General features: G+C 36.7%; 1 long non-coding RNA gene and 1 pseudogene across 2 annotated transcripts; both read left to right on the top strand.

Annotated features, from left to right (window-relative positions):
* Positions 1 to 3,107: 3,107 nt before the first annotated feature.
* Positions 3,108 to 8,174, top strand: LOC145229587 (uncharacterized; annotated as a pseudogene). The gene is made up of 6 exons (XR_013860466.1): positions 3,108 to 3,250; positions 3,570 to 3,666; positions 3,721 to 3,851; positions 3,923 to 4,024; positions 4,082 to 4,200; positions 4,258 to 8,174. The product of XR_013860466.1 is annotated as an uncharacterized LOC145229587 (transcript).
* Positions 8,175 to 12,766: 4,592 nt separating this feature from the next.
* LOC145230665 (uncharacterized) lies at positions 12,767 to 14,604 on the top strand. The gene is made up of 2 exons (XR_013860720.1): positions 12,767 to 13,426; positions 13,669 to 14,604. It is a non-coding gene; the product is annotated as an uncharacterized LOC145230665 (long non-coding RNA).
* Positions 14,605 to 17,421: the final 2,817 nt, after the last annotated feature.

Genomic DNA, 17,421 nt, shown 5'->3' with positions numbered 1-17,421 from the left:
GGCCCGCGAGCAAGTTTTGAGCGGCGCGCGATTGGTGTTTTATTTTGTCTGGCCGGACGGAATGTATGTGTTAAATCCCATTTTTGTACCAAAGAGTTGTTACATCAAACCAGGGGTCACCAGCTCTATGCCCGCTGGCACCTGGTCGACCGTTGCATCATTTCCAGTCGCCCGCGGATTGGTTCTAGAAATAGCCGGTTGCGTCTCCAGTTTACACAAAATGCTGCACCTTGTGCGGACTGTATTAAAAGTGATACAAGACGTTTATCAACGTTAACCATGGGAAATTATTACTTAACAAAGCATTTCGCAACAATCATGACATTCGACTATTACGTCATACGCGCGGTAATTAATGGCAGTTTGTGAACAAAGTGGTACTTGGAACGCCGTACGCTAAAATGTTGTAGATCAGGGGTTTCCAACACACGGGCCACATGTGGCGCTCCATGGGTTTTTGTTTAGCCCACAAAGCATTTAAAATTAAAAGTTGCGTTTGACTGAGGGGCAAGTGTAGATGATAGGATGTCCAAGTCAAAGTGTGAGTTACTAAAACGAGTGCTTGACAGCAGTGCTTTTTTGACTTTGACAGGAGTGCTTTTTTGAAACGACACAAATATTAAGCATAAAATCACGACAAAGCTGCGGCGACCGTTTTTTACAAAACCTGAAGTTTTGTAATTCAAGATATGCAATAAATTAGCGTAATGAGTTGTCGAAATAACGACAACCCAACGGAACCAACCCCGTCGCGACCTGGTGTGGTAGTGTCAAGGACCGCACAGATTCATTTTTAGTAAGAATAGTAATAATTTTTAAAATAAATTGGGCTCTGTTTTGTTTGAATGAAAATCATGACATGCGAATTAAAACAATGCCACTTTGACAATGACACATAACAATTTTTGAACTGGTAGCCTCGATCCATTTGGTTATCTTAAGGTAGCCCTCGGGTTTCAAAAGGTTGGTGACCCCTGCATTAAACGTTGATAGTTTTTAGTTTATCACTAATAGGCATTGTTACGTACAAAGGCAAAATCATTGTGTATTTGACTTTGCCCAGCACTGCTTATTCAATAAGCCTTATTGCATGACCATCGTTGCGGTCCGCATCCGCAATATATCACTACATTTTGGCCAGCGCAGGCAAAAAGGTTGCCCATCTTCGACCTATACATAGGTAGGCCTACTTGTTACGTCGTTTCTGCTGTTGTGAAAGTGATTTGCGCTTCATCTGTGAACTATTTTGCTGGTAAGTTTGGATTTGTCAAATAATGTGTAGTTTTGCTGTAAGCCTGTATATGTTAATTGTTGTGCAGGATTTTGTTCGGTTTACAAATCACCATTTATTGCCAAGACCCCTGTGGCCAAACAGTATGTAATTTCATTGCGTGTTGTAATTCGATGACGCTTTATATGTATTCGTTTTCATTCGCAGAAAAAACGGATTTGACCAAATTAAAAACGAACGTCGTTCACTTGGTGTCCGCGTTTTACTTATGCCACCTTGTGTGACGCTTGCGTGAAAACAGGGGGGCACGCAAAAGAAAGCGTTACACTACTCTTATTTTTTACAAATTCTAAATAGTCATTTTTCCCCATGCCAAAAACAATTTTGACCAGTACAATATGATATATTTACTAAATTTTAACATCAATCTTAGTTATCGTTAAAATTATTTTGTCCAATTTGCTAGCAAACGATACGGAGAAAAGTTCTGCTTGTTGCGAAGAAAACGCCTGCCTAACAACTCGTGACGTCACTGATCATGATACATCACATTTACATTTATTTGTTCTTCGGCCAGGGACAAGTCAGAAATAAAAATAGTTGGTCGTTATAAAAATTTATCCAAATAAACACAAAAAACATATCTTTCACGTTGTTAAAGCGCGCAAAGTCGCCCTATTTCATGCTTCATGAATTCTCGTGCGACAACTTGTTTTGATAGATACAGTTTGGGCAAAGAGTATTAAAAACAAGAGTGGAACCTCTGACGTAACAATGGACTTTTAGGGCTTTTCCTTCGTCCTGCGTCACGGTTCAGTGCATAGAAGTTTTTTCAGCATTTTGTTGTAGTTCGCTTGTGTTCTATGAGTTATTTTTGCTTAAAAATGTAAACGGTTAAGCGTATAGCGCGCAAAACGATACGAAATTGTCATCGCATGTTTCCATCTCTGTTGCAAAAGAAACAAACTATAAAAGATTGTTCACATAGGTTTTGTGCAACAAGGAAGAGAAATTTTTTGTGAATAAAAAGCAAATTTAGCCAGAGCCTATTTGTCAGGTTCATAAAGTTTTCACCGATGAATTTTAGAATTCCGACCAAAAACAAGAAGCATTTTTTATTTTCAATGGAACCCAAACTATGGTTTTTAATAGCTACAAATCACTGAAAGCAGCAAAGGTAAGTGTATTTTTGACCATTTCATTGCCTGCCAGGCAATCTGATGAGCTCTAACAGAGCGAAAAAGTTCTACAACTTTATATTTTTAGGTAATAATTTATTCATAAAATATGTCTAAGCTTTGCTGTCTGCCACAATGCCACAACCGGACACCACAATTCACATTATTTCATGTTCAAAACAAAAAATATACAAATTCATCACAGTTCCAATGGGTTGATAGCCTTGAAAAAATTATTCTTGTGTATAGAAGCGATCAACACATCAAGGAGCTGTACAAAAAAGACAGCGCCCGAATTTGTCAAATCCACTTTTCAAGAGTTTTTTTACAAAAAATGGTTGCTTTATTTAATAGAAGCCAGCCGCAACCAGCTGAAGATTGGAAGCCTTTCAACACAAAATATGCCCCAGAAAAGTTTTAAATGTGAAAAAAGTGTCAGGCAACCACCATCAGAAAGAAAAGTGACTCCTCAGTTGTATTATAAAAACTTTTCAGCTTTCAAAAGAGCAAAAATCCCAAATGGTTGGGAAAAAAAGTTTTTGAAAAAAAAAAAAAAAAGTTGTTTAGTCTTCAAAGATGACCATGATCAACCCAAATATTTAGTTGCTGTTAATTCAAAATTTTCAGTAAATGCCGGTTATTATGGATGGGGAGGTAAAGCCAGTCACATTGAAAAGTAGTGTGTCAGGAGTGTAACCATGAGCCAACTTCTTGAAAGTATAACAGCATCAAATATTTGTCAAGGAAGCACAGGAGTAGGTTCTCTCCCACATAACACCACCAAACAGGGAGACCCACTAAGTACAAGCTTGATTCCCTGTGTAAAAATTATAGCAAATCGGTGAGGTTTAATATTCTCTTTTGTGTAGAACGTTAAAACTTGCCTTGTTTAAAATACATTTTCCTGCAGTTCATCAGCTTGCTTCATTTTTGTTACTGGTTTAACGCAGTTTTCCAACTGTTCATCCTTAGATATGAACGATAACCATAACAATAACAGAAGACAGAAGTATCTGAAAAACACGTAAACATTACAAAAAGTGCAATTAGGACATTGTTTGAAAGAAAGAGTGCATAGCACATTAAGAGTAAAAACCAAGAGGTAACACTTTTTTAAAAACAAGTTGATAGTTTACCACAAGTAATTAACTATGTTATAGAATTTCTGAACTAGAAGAAGAGGTAAAGGCTTTTTTACAACAAGACAAGGATTGTGTTGGTGTAGACAATGACATGTCTAACGATTTTCAAATGATAGTAGAAAGTGATATGACATATTTTTATGATGTCACAGCTGACCAAACATTTTAGGCATTTTATACACATTTTGTAGCAACTAAAGCAGGTGAGGTTGATGATTTCCACAAAATATTTTGGGAGGAACAAATCAAACTGAACAAGAAAAATGCAAGTGGTGAAAGATATCACCCAGAAATTATAAAGTGAGAATATTTGTAACATATGGGAAATGTTTTTATTTATTTATTACCACTTAACAAAGCTTTGTAATCAGGTTTTGTTTGAGTTTGGCAAGTAAAAGCAAAGCTGCAAACAATGAACTTCCCAGCAGTGTTATTCTTCGCATGCCAAGTGCCAGGACTTTAAATGACTACAGGTTAATACATCACATAAGCATATAGAAAATATAATTTACTATCCAATATTGCTACAGACATGTTTATCGAACTTCACCAGGAATACAACAACATGTTATCAATGATCTTAAAGAAAAATGTCAGTTACTTCAACCACAACAACGCTTTTTAACAGTTTCTGTGGATGAAATGAAAGGTATTTATTCTGAAATCTCGAAATTTTTTGAAACTATTGTTTATCTTTGTATTTTAGTGAAAGAATGAATTGTGTATGATGCAAATTCAGATTCTATGATTGGATTTGTAGATTTAGGTTTTTGTCGCAATCAAAACCAAGTTGCTGCAACCCATGCATTGCAGTTTTATGCCCGATCAATCCTATATTCAATTTTTCCAGGCCTGTTGCTTTTTTGCCACAAACAAACTTCAGGCATGGCAGCTTCCCAGTATTGTTTGGGAAGTAATTGAAGTTAGCTGTGGATTTAGTACTTGTGTTGATTGCTGATGGTGCATCATGCAACAGAAAAATGTTTGCCAACTTAAACAATCTAAATCTGGAAATTCCTTATAAATGTTGCAATTTGTACAGTCAAGATGTTCCACTTTTTCTTATTTGTGACCAAAAATAATGACCCTCACATTTAAAAAAGTTTTTTTCATTGTTTTCGTCAAGGTTAAGCAGTTGCAAAACAAACTTACTGATAACTTTTTTGTTCTTTGTCTTCTTCGTCTAATAAAATTTCGACCCCTCACAGCAAAAAATATAGGCTCACCTACGAGCCAAAATTCAGTATCTTTATCAATACTGGCTCAATCTTCCACTATTGTACCCAACCTGAGCCATATATAAATCGGCTCAGGTTGGAACACACCTACTGGCTCACCATGAGTAAAGTATTGGCTCAGCATAAGAAAAGTATTGGCTCACCATGATGCATATTTTGTGGCTCAATTTAAGACCCCTGTAATGGCTCACTATGTGGTAAGTTTTTTTTTTATTGCGATAAACGCACTTTTTAAAATCAAAAGAACTGTTCATTAAAGAAGTACACAAGTGGAAAGACTTTTCAGTTTATGGTAGACCAAAGCCATATCAAATCAGTTGGACCATACACCTCTCTCTTATTCCAACTGGTTTGACATGACCCAATGTCTCTCAAAAATGGGAAGTCTCTACTTATGCTATGCAGTAAAAATTCGCATATACATGTTCACAATAGCACATAGAACTACAAACAATTGGCAACTATTTCTCTGTAGGTATTAAACTTTTGATCAGTGGAAATGGGACTGTTTAGAAGCAAAAACTCTCAAGCTTTAAAGCAATTAAGGCTGGTAATGGAATGGGTAAACCAAATTCAAGATGCAATAAGTGGCCAACAACAGTAGAAATGGCATGAATGTTTCTTAACATCAAATTACATTGATACAAATTCTATTTTGTTGCAAATGATTGTGATTTTTGTTGTAGCATTGAATCCATTAACACATAAAATAAACATACGATTGCAAAATCGCCTGTCCATCACTGCGTTTTTTTAATACATACGTATTGACACCATTTCCAAAAATACTTGACAGAATGGCTGATGCCTCCACTAGTGGGTTGGGATGTGTTGACATAGTATAGGTCTTGGCAAAATTTAAAGAAGATCATAGATTAAGCTCAGCAGATGGGTCAAATTTGTTTCTTTGACTGCTTCCCAATCCTCAATGCACTAAAAATATGAGAAAAAACAACTCAATAAGTGAGAATTTAAATTGTAACATGCTAATTGTTAACATACTCTGTTTCTGTTGTGCTTAACAAGCTGGTGTTGGTGCTCTCAGCTTGATCATCCCACGAATGTTTTGGACCCAGTAAAAATTCAGCCTAAATAAAATAAGGTGTTAACATCTACTAAATTTCATTTGTGTATAGTTTGTATTGTTTCTAATTCTAGTAAATATGTTAAATAATATTTATGTTTCAGCTACTAAACAAGCACGGAGTAAAACCCAGGTGTTTGAATAATTGGTGATTATCAATAATCTACCAACCCTCTAAGTAAAACAACAAGAAAATGTTGCTAGGAGATATGCTTTAGGCTAAGTGTTATAGCTTTCTTGCGTTTCCATTTTGCATTCGGTATACCCGCATTAGGCGACGTCGTCGACGCTTGTCAAATGTCAATCAAATACAGCGTATCATCTTGAAAAAAATATCTATATTTACCATAGTGTCAGCTACGTTAATTTTTGCGCTTCAAAAAAAGCCCATAGTTTTTTTCTAGTGTCAAAGATAAATTGCGAAAATTCACTGTTGACATCTTCACGCGTCAATCCTGCCATGTCTTCCAGCTCCATTTTCATAACTGAAATACGTTGTCGGTTATAAACTTAGCTTTACGCACAGTTTATCGTACAAGGAAAAAACACTGATACACACCTTTAATAGCCGAAATAATACTTTTCGAAAAGCCGAACGTTTCTGCTGCGTTGTAAACTTCCTCTATCTTAGCTGCTTCCACAAATTCATAATGAACTGGACAAGCCGCTTAAAGTTTAGGCGGCAAAGTTGCTATTGTTACGTCACTCGATGTTCGAATGCACTTATGACAAGCAAAACGTAACAAACACCGTTTGTGATTTATATTTTACGTGAAGTAATGTTTAAACTTTGAAGCAACTGTTTCATCACGCATTTTAAAGGAATTGGCGTATCAATGGAATTGCTCAAAGTACCGAATGTCGGGTGAATTTCTTAATTCGTTGATACATCACGCGAAATTCTTTTCGTTAAAAATTTGCTTCTACGAATTCGCAAAAGAAGACAGCTATTACAGACATTGTTTGCAACATCACAACGAATTGCTACAAAGAAACAATCGGAGAATTATATCTGATATCTCTTATGACAGAGACGACCATAGTCAGATAATGGAACGCTGGCTGCACGGGCGTCGCAATACGAATCAGCGTTCGCACCGCAGTTGAACTTTGAACCGACATATATAACATGTTACTATTTAAATACTGGCTTATTAAGTTGTTTGCTAGCTGAACTGGCGTTGCAATCTAACGAATCGGCGTTCGCATCGCAGTTGAACTTTTAACCAACATTCATAGACGAACGATCTGCGACCTGCATGTTTAGTTTGGAAAACTCAGAAAACATGTTGTGCTTTGAGCCCCAATCTGTCTATGTTGCTGGACAGTGTTTAGTTTCACCTATCAAAATAAATACTTTTAAATCATTTACAAAACCCATCAAAATAAAATAAAATAAATCTGCATTAATATGTTGTTGTGTAGCAGTAGATTCTGCTGTTATATGTGTGTATATGGTGGTGGTGTTTTAGGATTAAAAGTAGTGTACTAAAATAACACAATTTTCATCTACCTATTTTATGACAAATCTTAAGACAACATTACAATTCAATAGCCTAATTTATAGACATCTATCCTTAAGGCTTATCCTGTCTTCAACCAGCCGAATCAACCTCAAACTGAGCCAAAAATCAATTATTGTCTAAAATTGAGCCACAACATATGGTGAGCCAATAAATATTGGTAATTCCACTCATAACCTAATCGGCTCATTTGTGAATTACAGTTTTTGTCTTGCATTGAGCCATAATACCTAAAACAAAACTCATGGAGAGCCAATAAATATTGTTGATTGAAGTTCGTTACTTAGTGGCTCATATGTGAGCCAATATTACAGATAAAATGTTGGCTCACAGCAACAATGGCTTTACATGAGCCAACAAGTTGTTATTGTCTTGCACTGAGCCATAATATCCAAAACAAAAACTCATGGAGAGCCAATACATATTCTAAATTGAAGTTAACATATGGTTGACTCATAAGTGAGCCAATATGACAGGTAAAATATTGGCTCACATTTAAACTGGCTTTGCATGAGCCAAACAAAATATTTTTGGCTCAACACAATCCAGTGAATACAATATTGGCATGTAATGAGCCAAAACTACAAATAATGGCTCGTTTGTGAGCCAACATTTTTTGCTGTGCTGTTTCAGCCATTTTATAGCGATATTTTTCTAGTTTTTACTGATCGGAGTTGTTCTAGTTTTTACTGATCGGCGAACCGGAGTTGAACCCCATATTTTATTTTGCGTTGGACCCGAAACGGAACTGAACCAGTAAAAAATGCAGTCTGTTTTATATTTTGTGATTTTTTTTCAAAACAGCGCACTTAAGAATACGCGAGATAACACTTATAGGGCGTGTCAAAAAAAACAGTGCACGGTCAAAAATCTTGTGGGGTTTGATAAGGCCAGGAAGATGATAGGTAGAATTAAATTGAAACGAATGAAAATTTGAACCGGTTTAAAACCGCAAACCGGTTCGGACCGGATAATTTGCCCAAACCGGAACAAAACCCGAACCCGAAAATAATCATTTTTAAAAACCTGAACCGAACCCAAACCCTTAAAAACAAAATGAAGTGAACCCGAACCGAACCTGAACCCGTATGACAAGCGGTTCGACTCCCTGTATAGAGCTACGAAATACGATTATTGAATACTATCCGAGCCCATTATTTTTCCTAAACTTGCAACATTGTCTTTTCTTTTAGTCTATTTTAATATTTTGTTGTCAAAAAAGTGAACCTAATTCGATAATCACAGTAAAATGCAATTTAATAACACCACGTTATGAACAAAGTCAATATTGATGAAATACGTTCAATACAAATTTAAATACATTTTTTTAAAACTATCCGAGTCCATTAATTTCCTTAAATTTGCCACATCATTTTTCTTTAAGTGTATAGATAGACTATATACTATATAGCAGTGGTTCCCAACATATGGGTCGCGACCCAAAGTTGGGTCGCCTGAACATTCTGTTGGGTCGCTTGTTTGAGTGACAATTACAGCATCTACTTTTTGACGCCTCGTAGCGTTACTTTTTTATTACCCAGGGCTTTAAATTGTTGCCCAATAATAACTTCATCACAAGTTGTCGAGATAATGGTTAAAACTGTTTGTGCGTCATAAAGTGATGTGTTAGCTCACAGTAGAGCGTTGTCTGGCTAATAATGCCTCGATTTTGATTTGCTAAACTGGCGTAGTAATTTTCAAGAAGCTTTCCCAACTTACAGACAAAAATGCAACTAAAGTAGCATATCCATGGATCGCGAGAAACCACAAAACTAAATTTTGGTAAGTATTTGGGTCGCGTTAAAAAAAGGTTGGGAACCACTGCTATATAGCATAGTATATTAGGGTTGACATACGTCAGGATTTTCCCTGGCATGTCAGGGAATTTAGTGTTTAAATCTGCGTCAGGGAGAAATGTTAATATGTACTTAAAAGTCAGGAATTTAAGAAAAAAATACTATGGAATTAATGTACCAACGGAGAAAGTTTCTAGTAGTTAGCTACAACTGCCTCTACCATGAAAAGTAAAGAGGTAGCCTAAACTGGCGGCGCGCAGGTTAACAAACAAGGTTACTATTTCGCACGGTTGGGTAACGAGTCCTATCAGTCGAGTCTCAAGTCAAGTCAGTAGAGGTTCGAGTCCCAAGTCGAGTCACAAGGGGTTCGAGTCGCAAGTCGAGTCAAGTCAAATGAGGTTCGAGTCTCAAGTCGAGTCAAGTCATTAGCGGTTCGAGTCAAGGCAAGTCCCAAAAAGTTTTTGCAAGGAAAGGTTAAAGGTTTAGATAGTTAATCTATTTGAATGGTTCATCGCGACTTTTTTACCTTAAAAATGGACACCGCTTCATTACAGTGAACATATCCCATCAACGTCCCTTTCTTAGAGTAGGGTCAACTTTAATTGACACTCATTAAACAGCGTGGAAAAGAACGTCAAACTGTTCAAAGGAGTTTTTCAAAACCAAAAATTCAAAATTCACATTTTACTGCCTGCGCTAGAGCGTTTGTTTAGTAATATAATAAAAGCGAATACTTGGCCTTGGCATGTACTGCATTCGATTACCTTAACCCAAGCAATAAGTACAACGCTTAATGCCAGCGTAACAAAGTTTGTGCATGTAGCAGCGACTTCGTTACGTTAAAATTAAGCAAAAAAAACTTTGCATAGCACAGTAAATTGCTGCTGTTGTTTGGTTGAAGCCAACTGAACAGGTTATCAATTATAAGAAATTTCCGTTTTGTTGGTGAAATAACGAGTCCGAGTCCGAGTCGAGTCTCTACTAAGACGAGTCCAAGTCAAGTCGAGTCTTTTCGCAACTGAGACTCGAGTCAAGTCAAGTCTTTTAAAAAGGTGACTCGAGTCGAGTCACTGACTCGAGTCTCCCCATCACTGCTATTTCGTTTTGCAGTGTGTGTGCGCGCGTAACAAAACCTGTTTGTTACTAGTTGACTAACAATACGCGTTAAATACACAAATAAAATCCGCGTCTCAAGAAAACACAGCATTTTTCATTTGCTTTACCTGTGTACCTAATATGCAAGGAACTCACTAACAACAAAAAGTCGAATGTCGTGAGACATAAAAACGCTTGTGCAGAGGCATTTTATTTCAAATTTAAGGATTTTTGTGGCTCTCATTGTTTGTTTTTTTGTGTGTGTGAAATTGGTCCGAATGGTTTTCAGAGTGATAAAGGTGGGCGACCCTTGGTGTTAGTGCTAATTGTTTCAAAGATAGTGAGAGTAGTGAGCTTAGCCTAATAAACTTAACCAAACAGAAATACAAAAAGCCTACACAGACTCAATTGACAATGATCAGAGTATCTTGTCTAACGTTTTCTCGTGTCACCGCTCGTGTGACTTCCGAATATTCTAAATTTATTCCGGAATAAAAGTGACTGGATCGCAAAAAAGGTTATCGCAGCGGTTCTCAAACTGAGGTTCACGGTCCTTTAGGGCTGTTAACGCTTCAGTTAGCCTATTGAGACTGAATTATCTGTCTCAAGTCCTAAACTGTCGTCACAAACTAAAATCTAATTTTATATTCAATCAGGGGTGATCGAATTCACTCTAACGCTTACGATCTCTGTGCACTACTGCTAGTTTAAATTAGAGTTAAACTATTTAGCAGGGCAGTGCCCCTAAATACTTACAACCTTTACCACACCACCTCTTGATTTTATTGGATGCAATGTAAGATTATACAATAACAAAGATTTACAAACTCAAAAACATAATCATAAGACATAAACTCGACGCAGTTGGGCGAGGCTTATATATACTGACGCAACTGGGCGCGGCCTTTATATCCGGTTGCCAGTTTGCGTAATACGCTTCTAACTTTACACAATAAAAAGAGAATACACGCGAATAAAGTTACGATAGTTGCGATAAAGAATGCGTCAGTTATTCGTTTTTGAAATGCATGGTTTGTTTCTTTTAACAACGCAAGCCTAAACGTTTCCTGTCCCATCTGAGCAAACCGAGCAATATCACATCCTTCTGCAGTTTGCCTGCTATTTGAGGCATGACGGAAATGATTGAATGTCTGTGTTATTTCAACACCATGTTTAGCAAATGGCACCATGTTGCATTACGCAACATCACACCCGCCCAGAGAGGAATTGCTCAAAGAGCAAGTCCTTTGGAATAAGTCTGATTGTCTTTGTGGAGGCGAAATCGATTCCATGTATAACAGCCTCCCAGTATGAGGAGAAAGGCTCCAAAAGCAGAACCTCCAATGATAGCAATCCTCAAAAGTGGCTTTCCAAGGATACCAGTGGCGTCATCAATAGTGTTGTCAACAACTGACTTGACGTCATCGAAACCAGTGTCCACGACACCTTCAAGAGAGTTGATCCCTGCAGAAGCATTGGCGAGAATGTCGTCATTTGAAAAATTGAACAAAGTGTGGTCTGCTGTAATACAAGCGGACAAATGGTAAAACTCAAGTCAAGTAAAATGTTGAAGATTTCCATATCACTGTTGTTCCATATCCCAGACGAAACTTAAGGCACCTTTGGATAAGGTGTTATATCACTGGTGATGTTACCAAGGGTATAGAGTGAGTTCAAGCAGGGTTGAAGTAGATTGCGTTGTGTCATAGTAGTTTTCGATGAAACACGAAACAGTTCGAGTATGTTACCCTGGTGTTGATGGTTGATTTCGTCGTAAGAAATGAAGAAATCTTTTCTAATTGCATGTTCTCAAAGCGTTGGAGCTGGCGTGCTATTGCAGCAGTGCCATCACGCAATTCTTATTTTGCAATATTGGTTTGCTTTACTCAGATGAGAGCCTAATTATCTGATTCTGACTTCAGTCGACTACGTTTTGGAATTTGTTATGACCTGAAGTCAGGCGCTTTGAAACCTTTGCATTTCAAAAAAAATAACCGCTTAACCAAAAAAACACGAATTGAGGGACGTAAAAGAATAGACGAAATTTGTGTAGGTTTAAAAACTACAAGTACTTTAGGGGTATTTCTTGCATTTAAAACGGACTAGCAGGCGAACCTATAGCAGGCGACAGACGATACAGCGATTCGATGTTGAGAAACATTACTAGAGCGAAGATTTACAGGATATTTAGTGTAAGGAATTAAAATATGCGATGGATTTCTATTATTTTTATGGAATGGCTACACCAAAATTGTGCGGAATATTGCCAAAAACGGGTGGAGGCGGTGTAGCTTTTGTTAAAGATAATTAAGGAATTTTTAGGATACTATGTTTTTAGGAAAAGCTAGCAAAAACAAATTAAGAAGTTTTAGTGTCAAAGGGAAGTGGTATGGATACAATTACTCTTTAGAAGAAGAAAAGAAGAAAGATGGGTTAAACTTGGTTCAAAGAAAGGTATATTGACAAACATTCGAGATATAGTAGTTGTATAAGGAAAAGTGTCATTAAGTGAATCCCAAAAACTAAGCAATGAGGGAAGAACAGCGAGGCATAGAGTCACTCGCCTTTTCGGGCTCAAAGTTTGTTCCAGTGCGTTCCAACCGGAACGGAAATGCGCATGGCGCCGAAACAGCTTGGTTCCGTACATACCACCCGATTCGTCAACAAGTGCCCGATTAAAAGCGCTTGTGTTATGAAAAAATCCCCGTTTCTTATCGGGCGGTGTTATAATTTTAGAACATGTGTTATAACACAGCCCGATTTTATTGGCAAGGGTAGTGAAGCAATAAATTTATTTTTTATTGAAAAATATTAAATTTTTATTGGAAATAATCGCAGGTGAAATGGGTTTTACATGAAATTGGCAGTTAAATGTGAACTGTTATGACAAAAGCAAACGCATTTTAAGCAGTGAAATAGCAGCAGAACCAGATTCTCCTCGATTGTAAACTGTAAAATACAAAATGGGCCCAAGTTGTTGTATCTAATAGGCATCCATGTTCTGATAACAAATGGAGTAATGAAAAGTGACAGTTCAGGGTGGGGGAAGCATTTCTAGTGCTTCATGAAGCAAACTAAGGCATAGCACACTATCAAATGAAGGACTTGGGACATTGGATTTAAAAAGCAATGATACATGGTAAGTGGTTATCAATTGTCATGATATGCTTGTCATTCTCAACTGTTTCTATTATTTTAGGAGATGGCAATTTGTTATTTTTTTAGGCATGTTTAAAAATATGGTAGCTCATCTCTAGTGTGATTCTGGTTTTGTAAAACATTGGCTTTCATTTCTACTGGCCTAACTCAAGCATTTTTGTGTAAACTCCTACTTGTCAAATTAAATGTTGCATACACTTTTTCTTTTATTTTTTGTTGCAGTTCAACATGTGGAAAACTGAATAGAAGCAGAACAAAGTAGCAGAATCATTCCAAAGGTAATTTAAGATTGCCTTGGACAACATGGAAGAAAGTAATTGATTGTGGAAGAATGGTGTGGGTGAAATGAGCTCACTGAAGTGTCAGCTAAATCATTGATGCATACCAAATGCTTCTTGCCTCACTTGCAGGGGAACATTTTATTTTAAGATATTCACCACACACTTCAGTTTTACATGAATCAAATCGAAATATGTGTGTTTTTTGCCGCTGTACTACTCGAAGGCAGGTTTATTTAACAATTCTTGTGCCCAATTTGAAGCAAACTTGTTGTGTTAGATGTGTTCAATGATTTGTTGGTGTTATTTTAATATCGTACCCAAATTAAGGCCAACTTGTTGTGTTGGTTACATGTGTTCAAACATTTGTTGGTATTAAAGCTGTCTTATCTACATGACATAATCATGGCGTTGTTAAAAAAGCATCTTATGGGTAAATATTTATACATTTTCACTTTGAGGTAGACTCTTTCAGTAAAAGTGATTCATTAGACAAGAATGAAAAACTATTATTTTTGACCAGTAATCGCTATGATAGCTTGTTTGCCAGGATTGTTTGATACAACCTCATCTTTCACATGGTAGCTGGTTTAATTTTATTTCAGTAACTTGCAACACATTGCATTTTCAGCTGTACAATGTTGTTTCACCTTTTTTGTTTTTCAGTCTGTTTACTTGATGACCCCTTTTTAGTGTACTCATTGTAAATGCCGTTTTTTGCTTGATAAATCAATCTTCTAGTTATTTATCCTCTTCACATTTATTTCTTCTTTCATATAACTGTGGCACCCAATATGAGTATGCTACTGTGTGGGTGTGGAAATTGGGTTGATGAGGTGCTTTTTTTCCATTTTTTTCATAAATAAAATGTTGCCCTTAACTGTGCATTTGTTATTTTATCATGTTAAGTACTGGTCTTAACTGGTTTAAAATCACAAAGGGCTTGATGTAAATAAAAACGGTTTTCACAGGTCAACTCTAAACTACATCTAGTAAACGCATAAAAAATATCTTTAGAATCTAACCACCACATGATAAATGAGAGGCGTACATCATAAGCGAACGAAGGGCATGACCGCTTTAAAATGATTTTTCGCGCTGACGACCCTTGTAGAATATACATGCTCCAGATCACAAACGGATTAAGATAAATGAAAACGGTTTTTACAGGTCAACTCTAAAATACACCCAGTAAACACATACCAAATATCTTTAGAATCTAACCACCATATGATAAATGAGAGGCGTACATCATAAGCGAACGAAGGGCATGACCGCTTTGAAATAATTTTAGGCGCTGACGACCTTTGCAGCATATACAGGCTCCAGATCACAAACAGTTAAAGATAAACAAAAACGGTTTTCACAGATCAACTCTAAAATACAACTAGTAAAGGCATACAAAATATCTTTAGAATCTAACCACCATATCATAAATGAGAGGTGTATATCATAGGCGAACGAGGGGCATGGCCGCTTTAAAATGTTTTTTTTTTGCGCTGACAACCCTTGTAGAATATACAGGCTCCAGATCACAAACGGTTAAAGATAAACAAAAACGGTTTTCACAGGTCAACTCTAAAATACATTGAGTAAACACATACAAAATATCTTTAGAATCTACCCACCACATCATAAATGAGAGGCGTACATCATAAGCGAACGAAGGGCATGACCGCTTTGAAATAATTTTATGCGCAGACGACCCTTGCAGCATATACAGGCTCCAGATCACAAACGGTTTAAGGTAATCAAAAACGGTTTTCATAGGTCAACTCTAAAATACATCTAGTAAACGCATACATAATATCTTTAGAATCTAACCACCACATGATAAATGAGAGGCGTACAAGCGAACAAAGGGGATGACCGCTTCAAAATAATTTCATGCACTGTCGACCCAGCAGCATGTACAGGCTCCAGAATACAAACGACATAAAGTATTGAAAGCGGTTTTCACAGGTTAACTTCAAACTAGACCTACGTCGAGTGAACGCGTGCAAAATATCAATCAATCATTATCATTACCCTAAAATCAAGAGGCGCTCGTCATCATATACGTTGAGATTGTATTCTACACGCTGAAAGAAATTTACATGCTATAGGCCTACATGAAATCGACAGCACTAGCGGTCGTGCCTTGCGCTCGCATATGATGTACGCCTCTTGTTTTTGATGTTCTTCTTAGAAGATAAAGATATTTGGTATGTGTTTACTCAATGTATTTTAGAGTTGACCTGTGAAAACCATTTTCATTTACCTTTAACCGTTTGTGATCTGGAGCCTGTATATGCTACAAGGCTCGTCGGCGCAAAAAATCATTTTAAAGCGGTCATGCCCTTCGTTCGCTATGATGTACGCCTCTCATTTATCATGTGGTGGTTAGATTCTAAAGATATTTGGTATGTGTTTACTAGATGTATTTTAGAGTTGACCTGTAAAAACCGTTTCCATTTAACTTAATCCGCTTGTGATCTGGAGCCTGTATATGCTACAAGGGTCGTCAGCCCGAAAAATCATTTTAAAGCGGTCATGCCCTTCGTTCGCTATGATGTACGCCTCTCATTTATCATGTGGTGGTTAGATTCTAAAGATATTTTTTATGCGTTTACTCAAAGTATTTTAGAGTTGACCTGTGAAAACCGTTTTTGTTTACTCTAAACCGTTTGTGATATGGAGCCTGTATATGCTACAAAGGTCGTCAGCACATAAGATTATTTTAAAGCGGTCATGCCCTTCGTTTGCTTATGATGTACGCCTCTCATTTATCATGTGGTGGTTAGATTCTAAACATATTTGGTATGTGTTTACTAGATGTATTTTAGAGTTGACCTGTAAAAACCGTTTCCATTTAACTTAAACCGCTTGTGATCTGGAGCCTGTATATGCTACAAGGGTCGTCAGCGCGAAAAATCATTTTAAAGCGGTCATGCCCTTCGTTCGCTTATGATGTACGTCTCTCATTTATCATGTGGTGGTTAGATTCTAAAGATATTTTTTATGCGTTTACTAGATGTAGTTTAGAGTTGACCCGTGAAAACCGTTTTTGTTTACATCAAGCCCTTTGTGATTTTAAACCAGTTAAGACTAGTACTTAAAATGATAAAATAACAAATGCACAATTAAGGGCAACATTTTATTTATGAAAAAAAAATGAAGCACCTCATAAACCCAATTTCCACACAATAACATACTCATATTGGGTGCCACAGTTATATGAAAGAAGAAATGAATGTGAAGAGGATAAATAATTAGAAGATTGATTTATCAAGCAAAAAACGGCATTTACAATGAGTACACTAAAAAGGGGTCATCAAGTAAACAGACTGAAAAACAAAAAAGGTGAAACAACATTGTACAGCTGAAAATGCAATGTGTTGCGAGTTACTGAAATAAAATTAAACCAGCTACCATATGAAAGATGAGGTTGTATCAAACAAGCTACCATAGAGATTACTGGTTGAAAATAAAGGTTTTTCGTTCCTGTCTGATGAATCACTTTTACTGAAAGAGTCTACATCAAAGTGAAAATGTATAAATATTTACCCAAAAGATGCTTTTTTAACGATGCCATGATTATGTCATGTAGATAAGACAGCGTTAATACCAACAAATGTTTGAACACATGTAACCAACACAACAAGTTGGCCTTAATTTGGGTACGATATTAAAATAACACCAACAAATCATTGAACAC

This window comes from Phallusia mammillata, chromosome 5, assembly GCF_965637545.1.
Source record: "Phallusia mammillata chromosome 5, kaPhaMamm4.hap1.1, whole genome shotgun sequence".
NCBI classification, from domain to species: Eukaryota; Metazoa; Chordata; class Ascidiacea; order Phlebobranchia; family Ascidiidae; genus Phallusia; species Phallusia mammillata.
This window is presented reverse-complemented; position numbering and strand designations above follow the sequence as displayed.